Genomic DNA, 11,385 nt, shown 5'->3' on the forward strand with positions numbered 1-11,385 from the left:
TTATGATGTTACAGCAGTAATCGGCGCGAATAAACGATTAAAAAAAACACACACACCTGTTTTTTTTTCACAATCATGTGAAAAATACTACATTTAATTAATCGATCGATAAACCGTATACAATGTACATACGATTTTGAGAGGTTAAAAAAACTCTCTCAACTAATTTATCTCGAAACCAAAAGCGTTCATCAAAATCAATACCTAGATAACAACATATAATCAAACAAACTCAGCAAGTGATATAAATACGAGTACGTACTTCATTAAAGCACTGTCTAATTCACCATAGAAAAAAAATCACCATCAATTGATTACGATGAAAAACGAGAAAAAAAAGCGTTGAAAATTTCGAAAAAACGCGCACTTCACCTACAATGGTAGAGTATGTTTTTAAAACAGAACTAGGTACACAAACACTGAATAGAATAGATCTTGGACTGGGTAAATGATTTCGTAATCCATTAATCACTGGGAGTCCTCGAGGGAGGGGGTTTAGCGGTACATAAACCGGTATTTAAAAAAATGAATCCAAGAGGGATGACCGAGAGAGGAACAGAGAAGTTGGATAAAATGTAAATATAATCCTCTTTTAATACCTCGGCATATGCGTGTGCGACGATCTTTTTTTCTTCACGATATAATATGTATACTAGTACAATGTGGACGTAAGACGATACTCGGTTTAATTTCGTACTAGTCTATATGATGATATTATTTATCCTGGCGCCAATAGAGACCAACTTGTTTAGAAAAAATCCTACTGTAGAAGTACCGACTGCAAAGACTCATCAGTAGAGCGAATTTGAAACCGAAGAAGCAAAACTAGTATATTAGCAAAAATACGAGGATAGAGTGATACATACATTGTATCTCAATAATAATAACAACAACAACAAAAATAATAATAATAATGGTAATAACGTGCGTATACGTAGACGTACGCGACAACGACGACGAAGACGACGCTGGTATTAAATCACTCTTCATTAATTCAACATTATCAACTTCACGACGAAAATCTAAATGGCACTTAATTAGATGCTCATTTAACAATTGAACGAGCGTTGCATCTTGGACAAAACGTTTAATAAAGGTACTCGTCCATGTAATAAAATTTTAATTGAAGACGACGCGTTAGAAAAATATTCGATACGTAAACGTTTGTAAAATTCTTGGTCAAATTTACTCTCGATTAGAATACTTTGACCCTTCGTACCGCGGTGAGATAACTTATGGCGATGTATGCTGAATTTATGAACATCTCCCATGCATAGAAAAATCAGACGCAAGAGACACAGAAACACTATGAGAGAGAAAGAGAGAGACTCTCCATAATATATGGTGGTACATGGTTGACCTGCATTTTTTTTTTATTCTTTCGACTTATCTGCAACATTTATACCTTTGCGAGCTCGAACGTTTAGAAAAGGAAAAAAAGAAGAGAAAAAAATACGCAAACGCACGCATCTTGAAATAAACTTCCGTACGATTGCGACTTCTTTGCAACTGGTTACAGCCGGTTAGCTTAACTATTCACACGGTATAAGTTACGCACTGTCAACTCCGACTGGCCCTTTGCGGCATCTGCGCCACGCCGCGCCGCCGCTATTAATAGCAGTCTTTTAGAACATTGTGGCCAACTTAAACAGGGTCAACACTATTCGCTTGATTGAAAACTAATCGATTCACTGATGAGGAAAAAAGAAATATTTACTCGGTTCGAAAAAGCCAACAACATGTCAATTCTGCAGTGCTCGAAATGGCGTGCTGAGAGAGTATTAGTCTTAGCCGGATAAATGTCAGTTTGTGGAAATGGGTGACTGCATGGGTGAGTTCTGAAGATGATAGTACGAGTACATACATATGTTGGCAAATATACTGACAAGCAGCCTTTTACATTTCACCAACACTCCGGTTCAACTAAAAATTGGCTCATTGAAAGAACATGTCACCCACATTTCATCGTTGGTATATCAAATTTTAAGGTGTCCGAGATGATTTTTCAATTTTTGGAAATGGCGAAGAAAGCTCCTAAAGGACTTATTTCAAATCCGAAGGGAAAACGATGGTCAAAATCGGAATCAGCGTTTTCGAATACCTGCGCATTTCATGTTCAACCTCCTCCCACTCACAGGTTCATTTTTGGGTCTGGGAGGTCGCAATCAAAATCAGCGTTCTCGAAAATTTTTAATCGTAGCCTTGATGAGTTTTGACCCCCTTTTTCTTCAACCAGTTTACTACACGTTTTCCAATCGTAAAATTATTGAATATTTCATAAAAATCGATCAAACAAATTCCAAGCTTCCATTCAACATTTCAATTCATTTTCACTCGAAGAAAATGTTTTCCAAATTGAAAATTTGTCCACTGTAATTTTCTTCAACTTGAAATCACAAAATTGATGTATTCAAAATGGATTCGAAAAAGGGCAAATTTTTAAAACATATTACATAGGTAGGTAATATGTTTTTCAAAAAAAGTCCTAAATAAGATGCGTTTTTAATAACCCCTTCTTTTTTTTTAAAAAAAAAGTTTGGTTTCTAAATCTAATTTTTAATACTCATCTTGGCAAATGATTATTTGCAAAAATTCCAATATTGTGATTAGTACCAATCAGGGGCTGATGGGCGATGTTTTTTGGGCCCGAGAAAATACTTTTACAGGAGCCTATCGGTTTTTATGAATTTGTAGAAGCGACGGTTTAAGTGAGGGGGGCGACAATTATTCCTGTATCATTCATCACTAATTTGAAAGGGTTTATAATAAGAAAAATTACTACATATCTGGTCCTCAGAGGCTATGATGCTAAACTTCGAGAGCTCGGGATTCTAACTCTGAGGAATAGCATTTCAACATTGATCCTTAAATCATTAAAAATTTTCTCCCCCCATATTTATGTACTTCTCGTGCAATTTTTGGAACATTGAAAATTTTTTTAAAAATAAGAATAAGTAGACCTAGTATTAGCGGATGAATATTTAGAAATTATTAAGTACTCGTAAGTTGTTTTTGACCCAGAATTTTAAAATATGGAAGAAGTTTTCAATTCATGGTATCTAACGGATTTAAATCACTACTTTTTCACTACTTTTTTCAACCAAATTTTCAAAATGCTATCCACTCGACCACCCCCCCCCACCGACAAAAAAACTAACAAAGTCAAATTTTTTACAGGAAATTTTTTTTAAAATTGAGATTGGATATACAAAGTATTTTTTAATTTCAATCAAAATTAATTAAAAAAAAAACAATACAAATGAGCTCATTACATACGTACGTTATAAGACAAAGTGTCTAACAAAATTTCGGAATAAAAAAATCAGGACTTAGACAGGACATTTTTTAAACACTAGGTAGAGATTTTACAAGAAAAGGGAGTCGGGGGAAGCAAAATTTTACATTAGAATTTTTCGATTTTCCAATGTCTTCAAACACCCTAAATTTTATCATTTCAATTTTTAATTTTATTTTCACCTCAAAGGTCCTTGCTAATGTAATGAAATTGGGCAAATAAAAAACGTTTTACATAACATTTTTTTTCAAAAATGTGCAAAAGTTTATGCCAATTTTTTGAATGAAACGGCGAGTTTCAATGAATTCTCCTTCAAGTCTGAAATTTTTAAATTGCGGAACGGAGAAACAAACTGGCTCTCGAAAATCGAGAGGTACCTATAGATATGTAAAAAACAATGATTTAGTTTAATTATGGAAAGTTTATTACTTTGCTCCAAAATTTTGAAATTCAAAGGATTTTTTTCTAAATTAAAAATTGAAAAAAAGCAAACGAGCCCGATCGAAGCTATAGAGCAAAAGCGTTCAAAAATTCATGTTTCGAGAAGTGAAAAAAAAATATCTTTATGCAGGGAGGAGTTTATTTTTTCGATTCAAACTTTCAACATTTCTTGAATTTGAACAATACGTTTTTTATGCGGAAAAATAGCAAATAGCCCGAGAGAAGCGAGGGAAAAAGCTCTCAAAAATGTATAATTCAGCTCTAATAAAGTCGACAAATGAGCTCTTTTCTACGAAATAAAGATGGAGAATAAGGACAAACGAATTTGAATTTTTCATTTTTTCACTACCTTTTTAACAAAATTCACTACTTTCACCACCCATTTTAAAAATCAATATTTTTTCACTACTTTCACAACTTGCACTACCTGTTAGATTTAGATACCCTGCAATTGAAGCGGTTTTTCTGTAATTTTCGAAATTTTAGAGCTTCTCTCTCCTTTCTCAACAACTTAGCTCCATCTGCATGTCATATTTCCTGTTTTTTTTTATTCGCGGGGGAACGGAAAGGGGAGAATTTTCGAAAAATTGCCGCCAATTTTGAAAACTTATCATGTCATTACAGCCCATCTACCATCGACTTGATTACGAAACAATACACAAGATCGACCTTTCACTTCGATTAATCGATGTTTCACGATCGAGAAAAAAAGCGAATACGCTCGTATCACGACAGTTCTGGTTTTTTTTCGCCATCTTCGATAAATCGATAATTATACTTCTATTCGTGAAAATTTTTCATACATGAAGAAGACCGCCCGCGCCACCATAGCCGCAAATTTGCCTGTGGGATCAACTTACACAATACGTAACACACGTGATATGTACATATGAGTATCCGAGACATATAATAAATAATAATACACGCGGCGTATTAAAAATATTTCCACTTATACCATTTTCATTATTAAAGCATCGTAAATTGCAACGTATCCAAAGTGTTTAGTTTCTCTAAGTGTAGGTAAGTAAGTACTTTTTAGTACACATTTCAAACTGGTTTGGTAACTGAATATTCGCCTTACCTTTATTTTCTCTCTCTATCGGTACTTTTCGTACGGTTCGATTCCTGAGCCAGATCAGCACACAATACGAAAATCTTTCGGCTTTTGACGCAATTCGGCTTCGTCTTTTGGGTGAAATCCAGCGCAATTTATATTCGAAACGATTGCCAAACCTTGCTGAGTGGATGCACTTCGGCCGTCTTTTGTATCGACATCATATATGAACTACACAGGAAAAGTAGAAAAAATTTCATAATTTTAAATCACCGATAAGTATACAATAAAACAATATAAATGGTTTGATGACTTTAAAAAACGTAATAATTTATATTATAAGACATGTTCTATAAGTTGAAAATTATTCATTCGTAATTGACTTGATAGACACGCGGACGGCGTACAACTTTCTAGTTTTTAAAAAATACTCTTCTTAACGAGTTATTTTTCTTTACGATATGCTAATTGACGCGTCGCGTCGACGAGATGCATTTGTTCAATTGGCAAGTCAGGCAAGTCTATTATGTATTTTTATTCGATTTTTTACGCGTACGTTTCCGTAACTGATTTACGAACTGCTCGAAAAGCAAACCCATCCCTCCCTTATATTTACATAAATTTATACAAAATTATAAGCGTCAATGATAGAGAAAAATAAACATTCCTACACTCTATAGGTAGATAATATGAGTAATGAAAAGTATTACACATGTCGATAAAGCTTCTGCAGGCAAAGTGGACAACCACCTGAGGGCTTATTCGATTTCGTAGAAACGCCCGCACTGAAATCGGTACAGACAGGTGAGAGGGAAGAAAGTCTACGACGAATTCATCAATCAAACCGTTTAATGAAATTTCCGTTCAAACTGTACGACCAGAGATCACGTTGACCCTTTTCTAGAAAATATCCTCTCGAGAGATGAGCACTTTTCCTTTTCCTCTACCTCGATACCCATCGAACTATTAGACCACCTCCCTCCCTCTTTCACCTAGATGGAGAAATACGAGTATTTTAATTTTTACACGAAATTCTGGGTTCTAAACTCAAATACGTAATAAATTACTTTTAAACGAATTTGATGATAATTTATTACGAATCGTTTGACAGCTCGATTACACGAAGCTGCGTGAAAAAATAATGAAGCAGTACAAAAATCACTTATGCCGAACTTGCTCCCCGTCTCAAATTTGAATCATAGTTTATTGAGAAATGGATTTTAAGAAACTTTCGAGAGAAAATAACTCAAAATTCAAACTTGAAATGAACGGAACTTTTAGGAATTTCGCCAATTTCTTCAGCTAGAGTTTAAAATTCTCCAATTCAGAAAAATGATTGATTCACCATCTGAATTCTGCAAAACGATTGTTTCTCCATCTGAATTGATTTTTACAAAAATTGGTGAGGAAGTTTACTTTATTCGGAGATCACGCAGAAACTTTTTTAGCCCTCGGACTCAGTCGTACAGGTGATTGAATCAACGGTCTTCAAAGTAGAGTTAGAGTCGTTCTTGAAAAAAATGTGTTTTTTGTCATTTTTGAATACCAACTTCTATCCAAAACCCCGGGCCACTCCTTCTAAAAAAGCCTGAACTGAGTTTCTGAACCTTTCCGATTCACTGCCTTCGAAACTGAATATAATTTTTAATCCCTCTATACTTACAAGCATTTTCAAGATTGATGAATCCAAAATTTTCGATTTGTTATCAATTTCATGGCACTTTTCAACCATTCAAAATTCCTTTTGGGAAGAGCTCAAAATCTGTTTGAGAAGTCTCCGCATCTCCGCTTAAAAATAAACTTTTCACTGATTATCGACAAAATCCATGACCTGATTTTTCACTTCACCCTAGTGCTGCACATCAGCGTGGATCGCCAAGAAAAAATGTCGGAGGATATTGACAAAATTGAGTAAAGACCTTCATTCTGAGCTGAAATTCATCCAGAGAATTTTTTAGTTCCGGATGTTCCCTTCGAGGGGAAATATAGGTCTTCAAAGAGGAGGCATTTTCAAAAAACCGTGCTTTTTTCGCTCTAACTCCCATCCACCTTGTTTTGGAAAAAATGGCCCAGTTCAAAAATATAGTATTTGAGATTCTGCGTTGACCTAGGGCATTGCCATGAAAATCCAAGACCAATTTTTAAGGTTTTACAGCGCGGTTGAAAATTGCAAATCGCTTATTTTTGGGTAAATTCGTACGTTTTGAAAATTTTTTCTCCTGAATACATATTTCTCATTAATTAACCTAAAACATGGAACAATATTATTTCAGAAACTAGGAAAATATTTTATAAATTTTTGGCTATTTTTTCAATTTTTGAAATTCGCAATAGGTAATGACCAATAAATTTTTTTTATTGCGGTCCATCTCTATTGTAAAAACTCTAAACGGACGGATACGGTTAAAATAGAAGGTTCATAAAATTAAAGCTGCCCAACTGCATTTTTCGAGAATTTGAAGTATTTTTTTTTTTTTTTTTTGAAAAATGGGTGCCCTAAAAATGCAATTTTTTCACTCGCCCAAATAATTGGCCCCAAAATGCGATAATAGTAGAAATATGATGAAAATGTTTTGAAACAGTTTTTTTTTTTCAAAGAAATTTGGACCCCAAAATACGTTGCATTTTCCTCAGTGCATAAAGTTTGGATTTCGTACCTGATTCTAGCGAAAATATGACTGGAAATGAAATTTTTTGAGTAATAGGTAGGTACTGGTCATTTAATTTATTTTGTCATCTAAATAATATTAATGCAATTTTTAAGCTATTTAAGAAAATGCGAAACCCTACAGGATCTACAATTTATCGATTAGGCAGGTGACATATTTTTTGTGAGCTGGCTATTAGATTTTTGTGTGCTCAGTGCCAATGAACTTTCAATGAAAGTTGGGAAAAATTCGAAACAGTTTGAAGAGTGATTTTTTCGTAATTTATGTGAATTCAAAATTCTCAGGTTCAGGTAATTTCTCAAAACATGAAAAAAAAGTTGTCTGATTAAATTCCTTATCTTTAAAAATGACCGAAAAGAAGCTCAAATTTTGAAGTCAATAATGATGATTTGGGTGACATTGCATTAAAAAAATCTTCCAGTTTTCTCAATAAAATCAAACAATAAAAAAGTATACACGAAATTTCTAAAATTAGCAATAATGCTCGATTAATATCAACTAAAATTCTTCGCACATCGAGCTGAAAGAAATTGTGCATGACTCAACACAAAGAGGAAGAAACATTCGCTCATCAAAAGAGAAGGGGGAGAAAAGAACACCAAACAAATTACACTACATACATCTACAATACACGTAAGGATTATTAAGTCACCAACGATGATCGTTGATCGGACGACGACTGCATTTCATAATTAAATGACACTCACGTTATGAATAATTGAACGAATGTGCATCGCATGATTGAATGATTACAGAAGATGCGACACCGAGTGACAGATTACTGCATAAACGTGAGTAAAACTGGTTAGATTTCTATTTCCAGTTGAAATTTTTTTTCCTGCCATTATTAGAATACGGCAACCGGCAATTATAATTTCTTATTACAGCTCATTTTATGACTCATTAGGCACATTAAATTGAGCACGAGAGAGAAAGAGAGAAATGAAAGAAAGAGAGAGAGATGAAAAGACAAACTAGTCGACATTTAAATTCAACTATCTACAAGCTCAAAAGTATATTATACGTACATTTAAGTTATGGTACATACGGCGACAACAATTACCGAATGTGTAGCATTTTTAATTTCGAGTAAGCGGAAATAATTAAACGGTTATAAATATTAATTCATTTCGATTCTTTAACAACCACGTTCCAATTGTAAAAAAAAAAGTTTGCATGAATGCTGGTGCACCGCGAACCCAACCAACATTTTTACATTACTATTCATCATTTGGATATTTAAATTACGATTATGAGTATAAGAATATTCGGATTCCGGCTTTTTACATTCTTTCCACGCTCCCTTTACAACCTTCATTTAATCTATACCGAGAATTAAGTGCATTAGATTGTATATTCTCATTTCTTTCGCTTTATTTCCCTGCTTAATCGTACAGTAAGTAAAATATCTCCCAAGTCTGAACCTCATTCCTCTTGCATCCACACCGCACAATTTCGAACATTATCAAAATATCGGTCGTTGTATTATGATTGTGTATTTTTTTTTTCTTTTTATTAATGACGTGTATCGCTATATGGCCTTTGTACCGGATACACAATTTATAACTAGCATTTCCTTCATTAGTGCAGAATAACATGTTTAATATACCACCTGCTCGGTAGTCGGCATGGTCTCATAAATGAAATGTGCATCGAGTTTCGTTGACCACAGTCACAGTCGTTTTTAATTTGCTAATTCGAAATGGAACCTATACCTACATTTCTTCTCTGCGTATTTCGACTAATTTAATAATAAATAAAAAGACAGATAGGAAATACCGACACGGTTTTGAATTGAAATTTTTTTCCAAAATATATTAAAAAAAAAAAAAACAGATTAGATGTCGAATAAATTCGTTAGAAAGAGCTATATTATTATTAATTTCGTGCAGCGTAAAGCAATTCGAGAGCTACAAATTAACGGGTTTCGTATAAATTAATCTATTTTTTTTAATCGACAAATTAATCAACCTTCGTTAAATCGATAAACCATTAATTTTCCTTCTCTTTTTTTCTCCACAATGTATTAATATCACGTCATTCGGTGAAGGGGAATGTGAAAATTGAGCTATTTCTTTTGTTTCAGGTCATCACAGGTATAATATTACTCGCTAGCTTTGTCGAATTGAATTTGTTTATTTTATACCCAATTTGGGTCGTATTTCGGCGGGAAAAGAATCCAATTTGAATTCAAGAAGTAGGTAGTATCAGATTTGAATGAGCTATGTACTTGTGATCAGTTGGTGTTTCGTGGTTAGAAATAAATGAAAAAAAAAATCAGCATTGATCGAGTTTCAGAACTATTTTCTAGTTCTTATCTCGAATGAATTGTTCTAAAGAACGGAAAAAACCTGATAAATAACAGTAGGAGTATCTCTGTCTCTTCGATAACGTGAACCAAGTTTCCATCTATCGTGTAAAAAAGATAATAAAAACGGCAAAAAATACGAAATAGGATGCAAAACTGACAGATAATGAAGCACACAAACACATACCTAGTTTTTGGTGTTTTTTAACCACTGGATGGATTTCTATTGAGCAAAACCACAATAAATTCAAATAAGCACATAAATTTGCATATGGTACATAAAACAATTGCGCAACTTGTATGAAATTATCACTCGATCGTTCAATCGAAAATTTTTCTTTCTACTCGTCAAGGAACTAGAATAAATTAAACAGCACAGACGATTTTTAATCAACCGTTAATTAGCTGATAATTACAAATCATTTGGTTATTTTCGTACATTACCAAGATAGATGCCACATTAATAAAATCCAACCAAGTAATTATTACCCAAAGCAATAAATTAGAAAACACCAGTTGAGCAGAGAGAAAAAATCCAACCAATGTTAAAAGTGATTGAAATCTAGCATGAGTCGAGATGTGATAAAAAAAATACGTTTAGTTTGATTTTTTTTTCGAATGTATTATTCAACCAGAGTTATTTTTACGACCACTGTGACTGTAATTTTGGATTTTTCGTAGAAGAAAGTCATTTGTATAACAAATCTGTGTAATGGTGGTTTAAAAAACACATCGGTACAATTGAAACTTGTAAATTATAAAATCTAGTTTATATCATGATCGTGAATTTACATTTTACATTTACATATCCTCATACATAATTCTACCTCGTTCATAGCACGTACGTACTTCCAATTCAAAGACTTTCAAGATGAATGATAGATTCGAATATACATACATATTGTCATATTTCGAGCAATAGTGTTTCGAAATTTAAACATAGTTACGTATTCAGGAAACAAAATCATCAGCAGCCCTCACGTACAAAATTTCACAATTCAATATGATACTGATGGGTTTGAAAAATAATTCAGCTCGATGTAATACGTAGTACTTTGTTGGCAAGTACAGGGCATCATAATTATTAAAAATATAACACTACGAACTAATCTATTTTCATTTTTTGGTAAGTTTTTCCACCTTAAAATACAGTTGAAAAATGTAAAGAAAAATTCTGAACTTACCACTGAAGAAATTGCAGAAACAGGTAGCAATATTTGAAATACACTAGTAAATAAAAAATACTGTATTGAATACGCCGCACATAATATAAAAAGTTGCGAAATATATTTCGTAAAAATAAATTAAAATGTAACACAATATTATTATCAAGTTTGTACAGAAGTTTAGAACTTGCAATTGCTTCAACAACAGCTTTTACTCTATTTTATCATCTCCGCAGCTGAACACGATGTAAACAAGAATCGTATCACTTTGACAACAAAGCACGAGCTGACTTGACAAATTTACAAAAATCTTCGTTCACGAACGTCAACGCAAACGAACATAACGAATCGTAACTGAAACCGATACTCGAATTTACAAATTTGTTTTCGTTTGTAAAAGCTCCAAAATTGCAACTTTAAATGACTTACCTATAAAATTTCAAAATACGTTC

General features: G+C 33.3%; 1 protein-coding gene across 3 annotated transcripts in view; it reads right to left on the reverse strand.

The window, feature by feature from the left end:
• The window catches only part of Ntan1 (N-terminal amidohydrolase 1), a 33,730-nt gene extending 22,555 nt beyond the window's left edge, over positions 1 to 11,175 (reverse strand). Inside the window, exons 1-2 of one of the 3 annotated variants that reach the window (XM_065358030.1) lie at positions 10,952 to 11,175; positions 4,818 to 5,021 (exon numbers count right to left, since the gene is read on the reverse strand). The gene's annotated coding sequence lies outside the window, so the exon portion shown is untranslated. Of the gene's footprint in view, positions 1 to 262; positions 409 to 4,817; positions 5,022 to 9,954; positions 10,071 to 10,951 lie in introns of those variants that run through there. The other 2 variants (XM_065358031.1, XM_065358032.1) reach the window with 2 other exon arrangements.
• Positions 11,176 to 11,385: the final 210 nt, after the last annotated feature.

The sequence above is a fragment of the Planococcus citri genome, chromosome 3 (genome assembly GCF_950023065.1).
Source record: "Planococcus citri chromosome 3, ihPlaCitr1.1, whole genome shotgun sequence".
Lineage (NCBI taxonomy): Eukaryota > Metazoa > Arthropoda > Insecta > Hemiptera > Pseudococcidae > Planococcus > Planococcus citri.